We start from the raw sequence: 16,513 nt of genomic DNA, 5'->3' as shown, positions 1-16,513 counted from the left end.
TGGTCAGGATGCTTTTTTTGAATATGAAAATAATACTTTGTATTAAAGAAGTATTTATTATTATTTTTTTTTTCATTATATTTATTGAATTTTTATGACATAGAAGAAAAACAAGTGATACCCTTAATACAGATTCACATTAAATAACTCAGTCCCCGAAACGCAAATAAAAAAAAAATAAAAAAATAAAAATAAAAAATAAATAAAAAAATAAAAATAAAAATAATAAAAAATAAATAAATAAATAAATAAAATAAATTTAAAAAAAAAAAAAAAAAAAAATTAAAACTCAACCCTTTCTGCACAGTTCCCTTAATGTCCTTTGTAATGTTTCAGAAACTTGATCAATGGTGACAAAAAAATATACATCCTAATTTAACGTTTTGAAATGGCTAGTCTGAAGGTGCTTAGTCGGGGAGGAGCTGTGTCTCGAAGGCGGGGCTTGGTCCACCCTGATGTTTTGAACAGCTGAACGGTTGCTATGGAGATTAAAGGATGTCTCAAACATGCCTGAAAGAATCAGATTTGTTTCTGATGAGAGAAAAACCTTGATGTAAAGATAGAAAGCAGATTTTATGTGGTACTGGCCCTTTAAGGAGTAAAATCAGGTTAATTTGTGTTGATAAAGTTCAGTTAAACATGTGAGACACAGGCACATCCACTGAGAATGATCTTCCTTCCACAATACTTTCTTCTGGCCCATTGAATGAAGCCTCTGGCATTGATGATGAAGAACTCACCATTCCTCCCAGTCATCCCAGTAAGTTTCCACTGTGTCTTCATTCTGGATAGATTGAAAGATTTCTGAGCTTTGTTTCTGTTTCTGTCACATTCAGGTCCAGTTGGACATTTGTTAAACCTTCTGAAGGTCAGAGGTCATGACGACATGACGGTGGGGACGTTTCCGTAACGAGACGAGGGACGGAGGGACAACGAAGATAAAAACTCCTAAACGCCCCGCTTCCTCCTGAGGAAAAGCCAGCAGATTTAATTTGAACTTTAAAGGCTTTTCAATAAAACAGAGCAGCTGGCAGAGACACTTTTCCATTCCTGAGACGGAGGGACGGACCGGGACAGACAGCTGGACGCAACAAACCAGTCCAATGAAAGCAGCTGATGGAGGACGAGACAGTAAGGCTAATTAGCATATCAGTGTTTGCACAAGGAAGTGGGCTACAAGACACTGAATAAGGGTAATTATTTAAGTAAGAACAGAGGCGCTGGCGCATTATTACTGGCAATTTGTCAAACAAACAATTATCATCAAGGAAGGAAGAGCTGCAGCAGAAACAGAGCCGGGTTTCTGCTGCAGCTGATGGGACACTGCAAGATCAGAGACGCACAATACGGAGGCAAATATGTGTCACCAGGATTTGGATAAAAGATACCACTGAAATTTTAATGCTTTTGCTCACTCTTTCAGTGCTAAAATATATTCAGAATAAATTTTTAACATAAAAAACCGTCATAAACGTCTGTTTTCGTTGGACAGTGGAACCTCAACTATTTTTCTGGGGAACATGACTCCAGATTGTTTGCTGAACATTCCCCTGATCTGAGATTTCTTCCAGATGTAAATGTAAATGTAGAAAGGTTTTCTGTTGCTTTACTGACTGATCAGCGAAGTGTAATTATTGGTACAATAAGCCGTTTGTTTAACTAAGCAAGTGGAAATGAAATCAACTCCTTTGAGATCACTTACCAGATGAAAACATTCATCAGTTCTAAGTGTTTTAGTTGCTAATAAATAAGAACCTGAGCTGATTTTATGAATGTGGATAAATACGTGAAATGAAAACCAGCAGGGAGACGTGATAAAAACAAACATCTGCCCGTTGTGCTGCTCTCCAGGTTTCACGCAGAGCAGATCCTGAACATGTTTGACCTGCTCAGAGCGATCAGCATGCCCAGGCCGCCACACCTCAGACTGATGGAAACACTCTTCCTGCTTCGATAGGGTCTCGGCGCTCCCAGAGGGAACAGACGAACTGAGCATCAAAACCTCGATTATCTCATAAAAATCATCTGTAAAGTCTCTCTTTAGCCTTCAGGAAATCTCAGATCAGCAGAAAACATTTGACAGTTGGATGACTGAATTTTCCATAATATCAAATTAAATTGTTAGTTTACTGATGCTAATTGTGTTAGCTATAGGTTAATTCTAAACTACGCATCACATTGGAAATCTATATTTTTTATACCAAGGGCAGACAAACACTAACAGTGTAATGAAGATTCAATACTCTTCAGTACAAAAGATGTCACAAATTCTTGCTAGCTGGCTACATGTTGCAGATGCTAATGATGCTTCCTGCTAGCGCGAGGCTAACACTGGAGCTTAACCTGACAAAAAAAGGGATTAAAAACAGATAATGCTAAAATTATGTTTTTTTAAATTACCTTAAGTAAATTTGTGTAATTAACTTATTTTTCAGAGTTTAGCTATGCTAATTTGTATTCTACTGATTTGTATTCTACTGATTTATTAAACAAATACTGCAAAGCTTTCAGGCAAAGCAGTTTGTTTATTTTTATCACACATTTTCAGCAGCAAGGTAATTCAAAGTGCTGTATATGGTAAAAATAAAATAAAAAAAGCAAAAACATTTCACAGTAATGGTACAGCAAGTTATTGTTTACAACAACTTGCTATTTTTACGTAAGCTAACACAGATTAATTTGCTAAGCTAAGTTAATGCACCATTTAATTACTTATTTATTAAAACTGTGGGAAGCTTACCTAAGCTAACACCTTTACTTTTTAGCAAATGTTGCTAAGCTAAATTAAGCTAATAGGACAATTTATCTGAGCTAACTGAAGCTAATAAGAAACTGAATGTTTTAGAGGGATTAAACTTTTGACCATCTTTGATAAATCCTGAATAAATTTCAATTTAAGGTTTTATCATGTTAGATAAAATAACATGAAAAGAGAAAATGAATGTTTTTTTTACTAAAAATTAGAGTTTCTCTTGGACTGCTTGCAGTTCTGGTTCATCTTAGTTGTATTTGTTATTTTCTCAGTTTTCCTCAGGAAAATCTTTGCGGTGATTCTCAGCCTTTCATCTTCATCCTCATTTCTCTGACGCTTCTGTTTGGCGGAGGAATAAATTTCACCTTTGATTTTATAACACAATGCTACACCTGCTTGTTATGTTTCTCCACATCTAAATCACAAAAGAAATGATTTAGCTGAAGAAAGAGAAGCAATGTCAGGACCGTACTCAGTAGAAATAATGAGCCTCCCTCAGTAATGTCTGAATAATTACTTATTCAGAGCATGAGAAGAAAAGTCCATTACTGCGTTTTCCGTGTTTCAGCACAACTTTTGCTTCTGCACTGGCAGCATTTTCCCGTCTCCGCATGAACAAAACAGCTGTTCGTCTTTATTTTTAAAAACACAGCAGGGTGCAAAACTTCATGACCTCCAGCATAAAAATATGTAGTTTGACATCAGCTTTGCTTGGAAGAAAAAGCTGACCGGGATTAAAACGCTCTGACGGCGTCACACCTTCATCTGGATTGGAGTTTGGTTTCTGCCGTCGTCAGTCATGAGCTCCGCTGGAGATGCACGAAGTGAAGAAACGGCAGGTTTCAGGCTCAGTCTGGGGGAAAATCACACGTTTAATCATATTCTTCATGCAGGTGCAGAAAACTGCAAAACTGCATTTTCTTTGCATCACATGATGAATGTGATCAATGACTGGATGTTACCACTACTGGAAATGACAAAGATGATGACAGGAGTGATTGGAGGGCTGTGTTTTCTTTAAAGGTGACATCTTATGCAAAATTTATATTTATACTTGCATTTGGATTAAACTGCTTCTAAAAACTGACTAAGCACTTTAAAAAACACCTGACGGTTTCTAGCAATGACTTCATGTTTTTTGATGTCTAGAAAATAAGATTTTTTTTCCCAAAACCTGCAGAATGTAACGTCACAAATCAGCAGGCACTGCACCGTTACCTAGCAACCCCACCTGGTTACCTAGCAACCAGGCAGGTCCTCCAGCAGGTCTGTTCGGCTGGTCTTAACACTGTATGCGCCGTACAATGGCTGCTGGGAAAAAAGAGTTTTGTTGTTGACTCACCATCCAGAAACCTCTTGTTGTGCAGGACGCTCCACTTGTGCTTTTCAAAGATGTACAATTACACTTCAGTTTGCATCCATTTTCACTGTGAGTATAAACTTTGAGTTGGGGGCGTGGCCAGCAGGATTTAAAGTGACAGAGACCCTAAGCAAATTGAAATCAGGCAGAACTGAGCAGAATAAAATCATTTGACCTAATAATGATTCTGTAGGAAAAATGTGTGACCATGTTTTGTGTAGACCATAAACTGATCCTAACCTATTTAAGGAAGTATAATAAGTCATCTTTAATGATTTATCACATGAACAAACTTATTCATGTATAATTTTAGTCGCAGTACTTAATTAATGGAAACAGTGCAACTGTAAAATTGTTTTCAACAAAGTTTTGAGCTCATTTGTAAAGGAAACACGACTTGTGATGCAGCGCAGAATTGTGGGAAGTTTAACCAAAGTGGTGGTGACGTTATCACTGTAGCCGAAAGAAAAGTGAAACTCATACAATACTGATAAATATCAGTAATTGGCCATAGCAGCAATATGAATATCGGATATCAATATCGACCCTAATTTTCAAATTGGTGCGTCACTAATTTTTATTGCAATTGATGTTATTTAACGTGAACACTTCACATCTATTCTCTAAGAAGGACACCTTCTTTCTTCTTTATTTTCCTTTGTTTTTCTCTGTTTTTCTCCTGCAGCCGCCCTGAAGCCTCCGGTTCCTCTGTTAGCTAGTGGCTAGCGGTTAGCGCTGTCAGCTTCTGATCAGCAACAACCTGCTTTTTTCTCCGACTCTCCGTCTGTTTCTGGCAGAAACACGTTGATGCGGCACTGCACCAAATGCATTGTGGGCCGTCCCAGCCTTGATGGCTACTTCCCTCCTCATACACACCCTGAACCCTGCCTGCCCGCGTGCCACTGGGTGTCAGCCGGGTCGGCTTTGTGGGATGGAGGCTGTTCAGAGGACGTCTTCTGAGGAGATAAGCGCAGCCTGCTGTGGAATACAAATGGGCTTCTTAGCATAGCAGAGGTGAAGGGAAGCGCGATAACGCAGAGGAGATGTGTCACTGCTGGAGGAATGTGGGCCTGTGATAAATGTGCATTCTGTTGAAAAGTGAAGGGGCTTCTTTCATGAAACTGGCTGACGAAAGATATGAATGAAAGTTTTCTTTTTTTGGTGCCCTTTCTACAAAGATAACCTGAACCTTCACTTTTTCCCTCTTTGGAGCTCTTTTCCTTCCTGATGTCTTCAGTTTCCTATAGTATCGCTCCGATTGCATCAACTGCAGCACCGGCCTGAAAACATCCACCCAGCCTGCAGCAGTCAGTCAGCAGATCGATGCACTTATTCATCTGGAGCAGATAAAACTAAAAAACTCAAAATTAACTTTTTATTTTCCTCAGTCAGTTCCTAAGGATTCTGTCTTTATGTTTCCTTATGTGCAAATTTTGACATTTTTGTGAAAATTTGTTTAATTTCGCGATATTTAGGATAAAACCATGTCAGTGCTGCCCTCTTTGGGAAGAACTGTGGTAGTGCAGTTGGATTTTCCTATTGGTTACAGCAGATTGGTCTATGACTGACTCAGACACGAGGCAATTTGGCAAAATAATAAAAAATGAAATCTGAAAAAAATATTTTGAAAAACTAAAATCTGTAAAAAGAATAATTTGAAAAAATAAAATATGAAAATTAAAATGTGAAAGAAATAAAATCTGAACATTTTAATTGAACAATAAAATATGTAAAAATAATTTGAAAAACATAAAATTTGAAAAAAATTCAATCTGAAATAATAGAATTTTATAATATCTTAAATCATAATTTCAAAACTAAAATCTACAAATCTACAATACAGCAAACGACGTCACAGCAGGTTCATCTATGGCAAACACATTCTAAATTACTCTCAACACAAAATCTTTTTTTTCAATTTCAATTTTCATACGTGAATCCGAATAATCTGATGAAAAGGCCTGACCTTTGACCCTCCTGCATCTAGTAATGGTTTGCTTCTTGAAAATGTCATAACTTTGGTTTTAATGTGATAAAACATGACAGGTTTAATGAACAGGAAAACATTTCTTCATGTTCTGATTCCTCTCAGCTGTGAGATAAACAAACATGGCCGCTCTCCTCTTCCTGCGTATTTCTCCCTTTAACCTTCTGAATTTGCTTTAATATTCATAGAGATGAATCCTGAGGGGAATCCAGCATGTCTCACTAATTTATGTGCGATGGGTTTTATTATTCCACCGGCTGATTTGAAATGCAGGACTGCAGGAGGGAAGAGAGGAACCTGCTGGCGGCTCGTCTCAGCTTTTCAGCAGATCACCGATCTCCAGCCAGAGGCAAAACTCCTCCATCCGCTCCATCCATCCGCTCCATCCATCCGCTCCTTCCATCCGCTCCATCCATCCATCCGCCCCATCCGTCCACTTCCTCCATCCGCTCCATCCATCCGCTCCATCCGTCCACTTCCTCCATCCGCTCCATCCATCTGCTCCATCCGTCCACTTCCTCCATCCGCTCCATCCATTAGCTCCATCCATCCACTTCCTCCATCCGCTCCTTCCATCCGCTCTACCCTTCATTAGAAATTTTTAGATCAATCTCAGAAATTTTCTAGAAATGTTCAAATTCTGAATTTTTACAAAAGTAAAAGATTTTCAACTTTATGAGCTCAGAAAATTTCTCATTTTTTTTCTAAAACATTTCTGAGAGTTTTCTTCTGGCAACTTTTTAACTTTCAGAGCTCAAAAAGTTCCAAGTATTTTTTTAGAAACTTTGTGGCAGAAATCTCAACGTTTCTCAGCTTTTTCTTGGAAATTTTTGACCTTCAGATCCTAGAATTTCCACATTTTTTCTGGAAAATGTCTGAGATTAATTTTAATTTCTTTTAGTTTTTTTCTTGCAAATTTTTTACTCTTGGAGCTCAGAAATGTTGAAGTTTTTTCTAGACAATTTCTGAGATTTATCAGAACATTTCTGAGTTTTTTCCTGCAAACGTTTGACATTAGGAGCTTAGAAATTTTCACATTTGTAGAAAATTCCTGCAATTAATCTCAAAATTTGATTTTATCTTCTCAAAATGTTCAACCTTTGGACCTCAGAAATTTCCAAGTTCTTTCTAGAAGACTTCTGAGATAAATGTCAACATTTTTTATTTTTCTTGCAAATTTGAAACTTTCTGAGGTCAGAAATTTCCAGGTTTTTTCGAGATCATTTTAAATGAAGAAAATTGTTTTTATCTGAATAAATACAATATATTTTAAAAACTCATTTTTATATTTATTCTGACCATTTCAGCCTGATATTAACGTTTATTTATCTGAAACCTTTAAGTGTGATGAGGACAATGGAAGGCAAAACGTCACCTGGGACACAATGTGCCCGTTGCCACGGTAACCACTGAGTTTGGCACCTTCTCATTAGCAGGTGAGGAAAAGCACCAGAATAAAATCTGAAACCAGAACCAGAGTTAGTCTGTGAGCTGGGTCCAGTCCAGCGGCTTCATTCAGAACCAGAAGAAATGAATCAGAACCGGAAAAGAACCGGAATAAATCCTCCAAGGTCTCCTTCACTGCCACTGCAACAAATCAGTCGCTAGAATCAAACACAGTCTAGTGACCGACACATTTTACAGCCAGTTGTTTTTGTAGCTACAGGTTTTAGCTCAATATAAGGTTCAATCTGGTTTCCATGGCGCAGGAATCCAACCGGACCACCGGCTGGACAGAACAGAACCAGAGTCAGTAATCATGACTGTGAAGTCGTTCTGCAGGTCAGACTTTGGACACAGTCTTCTCGGCAAGCTTTGGAAGTCATTAAAATATTTATTTCAAGGTTCAAAAACTGAGCCAGAATTTCACCTATTTCAAATATTGTGATTGGTTTTATTCAGTAACTTTAAGTGCATTATTTTATATCTTTGTCACCATTTTACTGCATTTACTTCTGATCTGAAACCGACTGTTAAAGGTCATTCTCTGGACGAGTTTAGACTGCAGGCATCAGATTGTTTTGATCTAACAAACAATAAAATAAAATAAAATCTGTGTCTTTACTCGTGTTGGACTCATGTTTAGTTCCAGTTTTGGTCTGATGAGTGTTTTGTTTCTTCAGCTTAAAATTTCGTTGTGGAATGTGGTGAGTGGGTTGACATGGAGGTGATTTATGGAGTTTGATATAATAATCTTTTACAACATCCAACATGTTGTAAAATGTGTCGGATGTTCTGGTAGCCGAGGTTCTGCTGCTGGGTTTGGTGTCGCCATGTTGGTCCGACCGTCGTTTCCACTAAACGCTTCTGAAATCCACCATCTGGCTTCTGAAAGGGAAAAACTGTTTTAATGGTTTCCATGCAGATTTAAAACATTTTCAACAACATTAATGTTCAAGGACTGAGTCACTTTATGAACTTTGCTGCCATCGCTCATGTTTCCACCAGACACTGAAACCAAAACGTCTCGACAGCAAAGCAGCGACTCTCTGAAAACCAGAGAAGTTCAGATGGTTTCAGGAATTATACAGCGTTTAATTTATTGATCTCAGCCAGCTTGATGTGCGGGATGTTACATTAATTCTCAGATGGCGTTTGATTTGGCGTTATCAGAGTCGGTAACAGGAACACAGCTGTGCTGCTGAGGGAGAGAGAGAGAGCAGGCGAGCGACAGAGCTGCGACAAATCAGACACAAAAAACCCAAACGGGCTTCATTTTTCTGATTTGGCCCATTTTACAGCCCAACATGAGAAACGGGAACATTCTTTATTCCCTCTGCTCCCTGTGCTACAGTCTGTCAGTAATCAACAACTTGATCTGTATTTAAATTCGTTTTTATTAATCAGAGCGTGACCAACAGTATTTACTCAAAACTTTGTAAATATTCCACCATTGTAAAAAAACAAACAAAAAAAAAACAAAAACACAATTTCACAATTATGTTTCCATTAAATAAGAAACGTGAATAAGTCATTAAGAAACCTGCAGCACAATCATCCTCCAATCATGTTGTAATCTTTTGTTTATTTGCATTTTGAAGAACTGCATTGATAAAGGTTGATGGACATAAAAAAAACTTTCTAAATTTGGCAACAAAAAAAAAATCAGAAGAAATGGATCTCCTCTGCCGTCTCTCAGTGCTAACTAGGAACAACCAATCAGAGGCAGGAGGTGGGGCCTAGCGCTGTCAATCACCTGCTCTGCTCTGTGCTCGTCTGTGGTGAGTCAGCCTGGACAGCGGCTCCTGTGGAAGTCACCGACTGAGTGTTGATGAAACGCTGAGTCATGGCGTCTCCTCGGCTTCATGAGTCGCTCATTGCCGCCATGACTCAGCAAACCTGCCATGACGCATCAGCTACAAGTGTTCTTTAACGAGCCGACATCTGAAATAATATCTTTGATGGACAGTCTGAAAAGAATATTTGTTTTTTAATTATTTTGTCCTGTTTCCTCAATCTTCTGAGCTTTTAAATTATCTTTAGCTTTATTTTTTGACAGTTTCAGTCTTTTATTCTTCATGTTTTTAAATAATTTTATTAATTGCATTAAATTATAGTGCATGTTACTCAAGTAAACCCGGATTTCATTTTAGCTCCAGTACCTTTGGACGGTTCTGGTTCTGGTTTGTAAGTTTCCTCATCATGATTCTGAGCTGCTGCTTTCCTGCAGTAATACTCTGAGTTCAGACCGGTTCTGGTCCGTTTTAAAGCAGTTCTGCTCCTTTTTTCTGAGCCCAGAAACCCAGAACTGCCAATCAGCTTCACATCAAAGCAGAAACATCTCGACCTTAAAGGGCCAGAATCACATAATCACATAATAGCATTTTTAAAGTTTTCCACCTTATTGCTATTCTCATCAGAAACAAACCTGAAGTGTTGCTTTGATTCTTTCACGCATGTTTGAGAATCTCCATGGCAACCATTCAGCCACAAAAGCCTGGGTGGCCTAGCCCCGCCTTCGAGGCACAGCTCCTCCTCAGAGAGACAGAGGCCTAATTTAAAGGCCTTAAATCAGGAAGTAAAGTTTTTTTTAAGCCATATTATTAAAAACTGAAGGTAGCATAGGTACTTTATTGTACTACAAAGAGGAACGATGTTGTCTCTTTAACAGTCTATCAAATTATCTATAAACCAAAATAAAGTGAGTCAGTAAAGTTTTAAGTCTTCTTAACTAGCTGGATGTGGTGAAGGCAGTTCACCAAACTAAGTTTTATCTTCATCTGGTTTTAATTGCTTGTTGAGAAGATTGGTCTGAATTTGAGCAGATTCCTACATTAATGTCACCGTTTAGATTTAATTCTCTTTAGTCCTGATCGGATTCCCACTGACGTGCTGCTAATTTCTGCATTAAGAGCACAACCGGCCTGAGTTACTAGTTGCCACGGTGACCGTCGTCAAGCTGATTTGGCTGGTCAGGAAACGTCCCATCCCATTTCAAGGTGAAGGAGGCAAACGAGCTGAGTGGAAAACCAGATTAGCGGCGTTCACATCGGTTTGGTCACGCTTCCCTTCGCCACACAAACAGATCTGGACAAAGTCACCCTGCTCTACGCTGAAAACACGTCTTATTTCTATTAATCACTGGACCAAGCCGCCTCCACTTCATGTGATTTATTACGCTTTAATTGGTCTGGATTTATAGATTAATTGTCGGTGACACAACGCTTTAAAACGACATTTTACTGCACAGACTGCCAGCAGATCTACAGACTGCTTCATAAAATCTGTACTTGTTTGTGTTCAGTTATATTCTTCTAAAGACAAATTCAGAAAAAGAATTAATTAAAACCCATATAACAACAAAATAAGTTACATTTTCAAATTAAGTCAAATGATTGAATAGACAAACATTTGAGACTCAAACTTATTGTTTTTATCTTTACAGAGTTTCAGGAAGTTCTTATCATTCATAGAGCTTCTTTATTGATGTGGACTGTGGACGCTAACATTAGCATTAGCTGCTGTGTGTTTAGCATTGAGATGCTATTTTAGGCTAGCAAAGCTTCACTAGGAGGCTAACTCCTTTTAGCACAACTTGAACACAATAAATCAGATTGATTAGAAGCAGAAATGAATCCCCAGTGGGACCAGAGAAGTGGCTTCGTCGCTGTTGTTAGCGGGTTTAGCTTGTGCATCAGATTTACGGTGGTACCAGAAACACAATACAAAGGTTCTGGTTGGAAACTTTGTCTGTTATAACCAAAGAGCCTGCTCAACATTAAACACTTTTTTTTTATGAAATCTTTATATCATTAAAGATCCAAAACATAAAAAGGCTTCAGGCCTTATTAACTTATTAAACAAAAAACATACAATAATCTTTTGTTTTTGGTTCATCAGTTGTTTTCTGTTTTATTGGCCAAATTATTGCCAAATTTCTTGACTTGTGGTCAGGGGCCGAACAAAATCCTTTCAAGGACCACTGGCCCCCGGGCCACACTTTGGACCTGGTGCTGTAAAATTAACTGAGAGAACCAAAACTTAAATAAAATCAAGATGTAAATGGCTTCCAGTACTGAAATGTTTTGTTGGATCACATTTTGTTTTTAGTTTTTATCCAGAACTTTCCCTCTGGGTCTCTGGCTGTAGTCAGTCTGGTGTCAGCGCCACGTCACACTGCGCTGCACAAACGGGCCTGAACCTGAGACGACTGCTCCGGTTCTGCAGAACCAAGACCGGCCTCAGTGTGCATGTGTGTGTGTGTGTGTTTGTGTCTGTGTGTGTAGTAGTGCTGACAGCTCTGCTTACAGGACAAGATCATAACATCAGCCTGCAGCCTTGTCTGGTTTGCTAACGTTGTGGCTCTTTAAGCAGCTTGAATCCTGGTTGGATAATAAAGAGTCGGCTGCTGTGACTCGTTACCATGACGACCCGATCACCGCTGCGCTGCCGTTGGTCTCCATCACTCTGTGTAATCATCCCCGGAGTTTCTTTACGAGCTCCCGGTCGCTCCGGGTCTCAGTTCCTGTAACGAGTCATTTGTTCACGGCTCTCGTAAAGAGAGGTGCTCTACGCACCATTAAGATTAATGCATCCTTAAATGGCTGCTTAACTGTAACATAAATGTTTTCAGAGCATGACGTTGGATGATTTTCACCTGTTAGAGTTGATCATAAAACTGATTCTGCTTCTGGGAAATAATCATGTTCACATATAATCAATCAATCAATTATGTTTATTTGTAAAGCAGTTCAAAGTGCTGTAAATCATAAAAACATGAAAATCAACAATTTATACATTATTACACATTTAAAAGATGGTTAGTTTTCATTTAAAAAAGCAACTCCAACAGGTGGCTTTAGTCTAGATTCACAGGAAGCACATTATTCATGATTTATCATAGATCCAAACTAAATATTTAGTTTACAAACAAATGTTTTAGCTTGCAACTTAAATATTCTGTTAAAATAAATATTTAATTTAGAGCCAAATATTTAGTTTACAAACTAAATAGTTACTAATTTCAATATTTAGTCCAAAATTTTAGCTTCCAAATTTAAATATTCAGTTAGAAAAATAAGTATTTATTTAAACTAATTAATTTAGAGCAAAAATATTTATGCTATGTTTTCAGCTTGCAAATTAAATAGTTATGACACTTTGACACAGTGTCATAACTATGACACATTTATTTTTAAATGACAGAAAATTAAATATTTAGTTTCACTTTTTAGTTCCTTACTTAAATATTTGTTTTCCTATTAAAATATTTCATTTAATTAATAAGATGATTAACTGCATTAAAATCTTTAATTAATTTGATTAATTAATTGAAACAAACACGTTTAGTTCCTCATATTTTCTTAGCAGATCCTCTATAATAACCTTCATATAAATGAGAGGAAATGAAGTCACAAACTCATAATTATGGCAACATTTAGCTACTGAAGTCCATTTAACGTCTGGACGTTTCGCTGTGATTCTTCTAATCACAGGAATGTTTTTTTTTTCCTCTAAGCTTCAGCTCCGTTTCCATCAGATTAAATTGAACCTCTGGTCTAAAAAAGGTGATATCTCAAGTGGAGGACAGAACGAACTCGTTCATTTTCAGAGTAAGAGGGAAATTGAAGTGAATAAATCTTTTTATTGGTCCGACGCTTTGTGTCGGTTTTCCACTGCATAGCAGCTGATGAAAGGCTGGCGGTGCAAAGCCAATCAGCTGAGGTCCTGTGTTTTTATGAAAAGAGAATTATTCTAATGCACATTATGGACGAATCGCCCTCGGAGGCACGTTTTATCTCTCTGCTGTTAATTAAGATGGAGGCAGAGAGCCTGGGAATGAATCGCTTCAGTTAAACGCGGAAATGTGAAGTGATGGGCAGCGATGGCCTGACTCTCATCATAAAAAGATATTTGCCTTTTCTTCAGAATCAGACACAAAGCCATCATCTCCCGACACATTTTCAGTTTTGCTTTTTTTCCCTCCCAAACGTTAATGTTCCAAACCATCAAATTTATTTAAACAGATAAACAGGATAAAATAAATTCATAAATATAAAAATTTAGTTTTCATTTAGTTTTTATCCAAACCAGCCAATGCAGAAGAGGCGTTGGTTGTGGGTAAAACATGTCACTTCCTATTTGGATGCTGATCAAAATGGAGGCATTTCCTCTAACAGAGTTGAGCTTCTTTCTCTCTTCTTTTAGTGATTTGAACATGCGATGCACATCTTTTCTCCTGCTGGACTTTATGTTTAGGAAAACTTTGCATCACAAAGGTTTTTCAGTGGCTAAGCTAGCGTTAGCTTTAGCACCAGCTAGTTCTGGACTCCTTTCTTCTGATAATTGACACTGACAATGAGTTTAACACTCCTCTCTGTTACACGTACCGGGCGGGAAGGAGGAGTAAATATTTATCAATTAGTTTAGCTAAATGACAAATCGTCCTCCATTTTTAGATCATATGTCTATTTATTTTTTTTTAACCTGATTTATAGTTACATAGTGATGTCTTTAAAGTGACACTGATAGCATATGTAGCATGTCATGCAATCTGAGACTCGCAGCTCCGCTCTGCTTTTTGGTCAACAAACTCGCTCATTGTGACATAATGTTGGTTTCTAATTTGTTAGCAGATTTACAGGTAATCTAGAGTAAAAAAAAGTATTTGATAGAAAGTCTACTCGAGTGCTGAGTAACTCATCAAATTATCAATCATTTAGTATTTAAAAAACTACATCATCAGTTGGAGCAAAAATATAAAGCAAAGAGGAAATGTTGGTACTTTAAAGACCAAAGTGAGCCATATAAATAATATCCTTACAAAATGACAAAATCGTGCAGAAGAAACTTTTTTCCACATCACTTTCTTTTGATAAAAAAAACCTCATGAAACTTGAATAAAAACTGCAGGAGTGTGTCTGATTAACTTTTGGTTTAATGTTTCATTCAGTGGGTAGAGAATACAGACGTTTCACTCAAATAAGAGTAAAAAATAGTAAAAATACTCATAAGAGTACATTTTTTCCCAAAGTTACTCAAATAAAAGTAACCATAGTTACCCGCCAACACTCTGCTCAGCAGTGACTCTTCATGAAACTCTTTGTAAATTAAATGGATTTGATTAAAATCTAAATCATTTTCCTGAGCATGTCAAAGGAGAATTACAAATGTCTGTAGAACCTGAGACGTTCGGATCAGAATGACAGATCAGTTTAGCAAATAAATCGGATCCAGGTGTGTTTAAACCTCACCTGGCCTGCCTGCCGCCTGCAGGTGAGTCCAGCCGTGGCAGCTGCCACCGGGACGTCTGCTGCCGGCGGGACTCAGCTCGGTGTCCCGGCAGCAGCGTCCTCTCCCGCTGCGTCCCGTCCTCCAGCCGCTTCGACCCGCTGCGCTCACAGAGGGCGGCAGCGCGATGCTGCTGAGGAATCGCTAAACAATCCGCTGTGCTCTGCATTATGCATGCAGGCCGCACGGACACGCATGCATACAAAGCAGCTGAACGGATTCACCGCATCAGATCCCCCCTCAACGCTTCTGCAGCAAAGCTTCCAGTTAGAGGAAATGACCTTGTAAAGGTCATGAGAGCTGCAGGTTTACCAGGTAGAACAGCGTTTGCTCCGTCTGTCCGTCTGCATCAGACCTCAGACAGACCGCCTCTTCACTTCACTCCAGAGAAATCATTGAATTTTAGAACATTTGGGAGAAAAAAAAAAAAAAAAAAAACACCACCAGTCTGCTTTGCATTAATTTGTTTACATCACAATTCATCAAGCCGTAAATGGCAAACTCATTATTTGGGTGGCAGATTCATCTTATGTGACCTTCACAGCGTCTGTCTGCCACAAACTGTTTGTTCTTTTTACAGAGGTGGCGTGCATCTCACCCGAATAAATGATCTCTGCTGCTCAGATAAACATTTAAATAAATAACTGTGTCTATATTTGTCAGTGATCAATGGAGTCAGCGCCACGGTTTGTTCTTGGTTGTGAGATTTGATTTTTCTGTTTCCTCTCTGATTTCACTGGAATCAATAATCAATGAATAAGTGAATCTGCTTCTGCACATTTTTACAGCTTCATTCAAAATGCTTCATTAGAGTTAAATCAAGTTTAGTTGATTACTGTTAACAGCACTTTATGCTGATATTAGTGTTAGTACTAATATTAATGTTTTTCAGCTCCACTGATTCAATCTTGTTAAATAAGTTTTGTAAAATCTTATTGCGCTGAAAGAAAAACACAACATTGTTATCAGATTATAAATAAAAAATCCAAAAGAAAAAGATAATCTTAGCAGAAAATGGTTCACATATTACTAATAATTATCTTTATGTTAATTTCTGTTTAAGCTTTTAAACTGTTATAGGAAAACTTTTGAGCAAAGTTATGTTGTGTTTACATTTTCAGAAAAAACAAACATTTTAAATCAAGTTAATTTTATTTTAATCAAACTATTTAAATAAATAAGTAACATTTTCAGTTCAGAATCCATTTTTCTGCTAAATTGATGACTAAACAGACATATGAGCTCAACAACAAAAACATTTACAGCTTTAATGTGAAGTTATTCCTCAGATTAGTGCAAAGTGCTACTCAGTTTTTCAGGGTTTCATGTTTGTATTGTTTGCAGATGATGTTCGTCAGATTTACAGGCGTACCAGAAACACACAAATATGAAGGTTCCTCTGGGAACCATTTTAACCTATTAAAATCTGAATTATAAAAAGCCTCTAATGAGGAGCATCCACTCGCCTGTCCTCTAAAAATTAGAAGAACAACGTGAGCCTGGAGGAGAACGGAGTAAAAACGATGTGAACTTGTGTAGGACTGGAGGGTTTCCCCTCACCTGAACTCTCCACTGGCATCTATACGTCGGCGTGGGTTACGGTGAATCTCGCCAACGCCATGTTGGACCCGACTCTTATTCTGTGCAGGTCTCAGGCTGTTTGGAAAACCCTGAACTAATCACA

At 37.9% G+C, this 16,513-nt stretch overlaps 1 long non-coding RNA gene across 1 annotated transcript in view; it reads left to right on the top strand.

Moving 5' to 3' along the window:
* Window positions 1-9,292, top strand: part of LOC106959437 (uncharacterized) — a 15,366-nt gene extending 6,074 nt beyond the window's left edge. Inside the window, exons 2-3 of the long non-coding RNA XR_001427348.1 lie at window positions 107-114; window positions 9,212-9,292. This is a non-coding gene — a long non-coding RNA (uncharacterized LOC106959437). The remainder of the gene's footprint in view (window positions 1-106; window positions 115-9,211) is intronic.
* Window positions 9,293-16,513: the final 7,221 nt, after the last annotated feature.

Source organism: Poecilia latipinna, unplaced genomic scaffold (assembly GCF_001443285.1).
Source record: "Poecilia latipinna isolate Pla-1442-1.1 unplaced genomic scaffold, P_latipinna-1.0 Scaffold1079, whole genome shotgun sequence".
In the NCBI taxonomy this organism is placed as follows: Eukaryota; Metazoa; Chordata; class Actinopteri; order Cyprinodontiformes; family Poeciliidae; genus Poecilia; species Poecilia latipinna.
The sequence above is the reverse complement of the archived record's forward strand: the minus strand, read 5'-3'. Positions and strand labels throughout refer to the sequence as shown.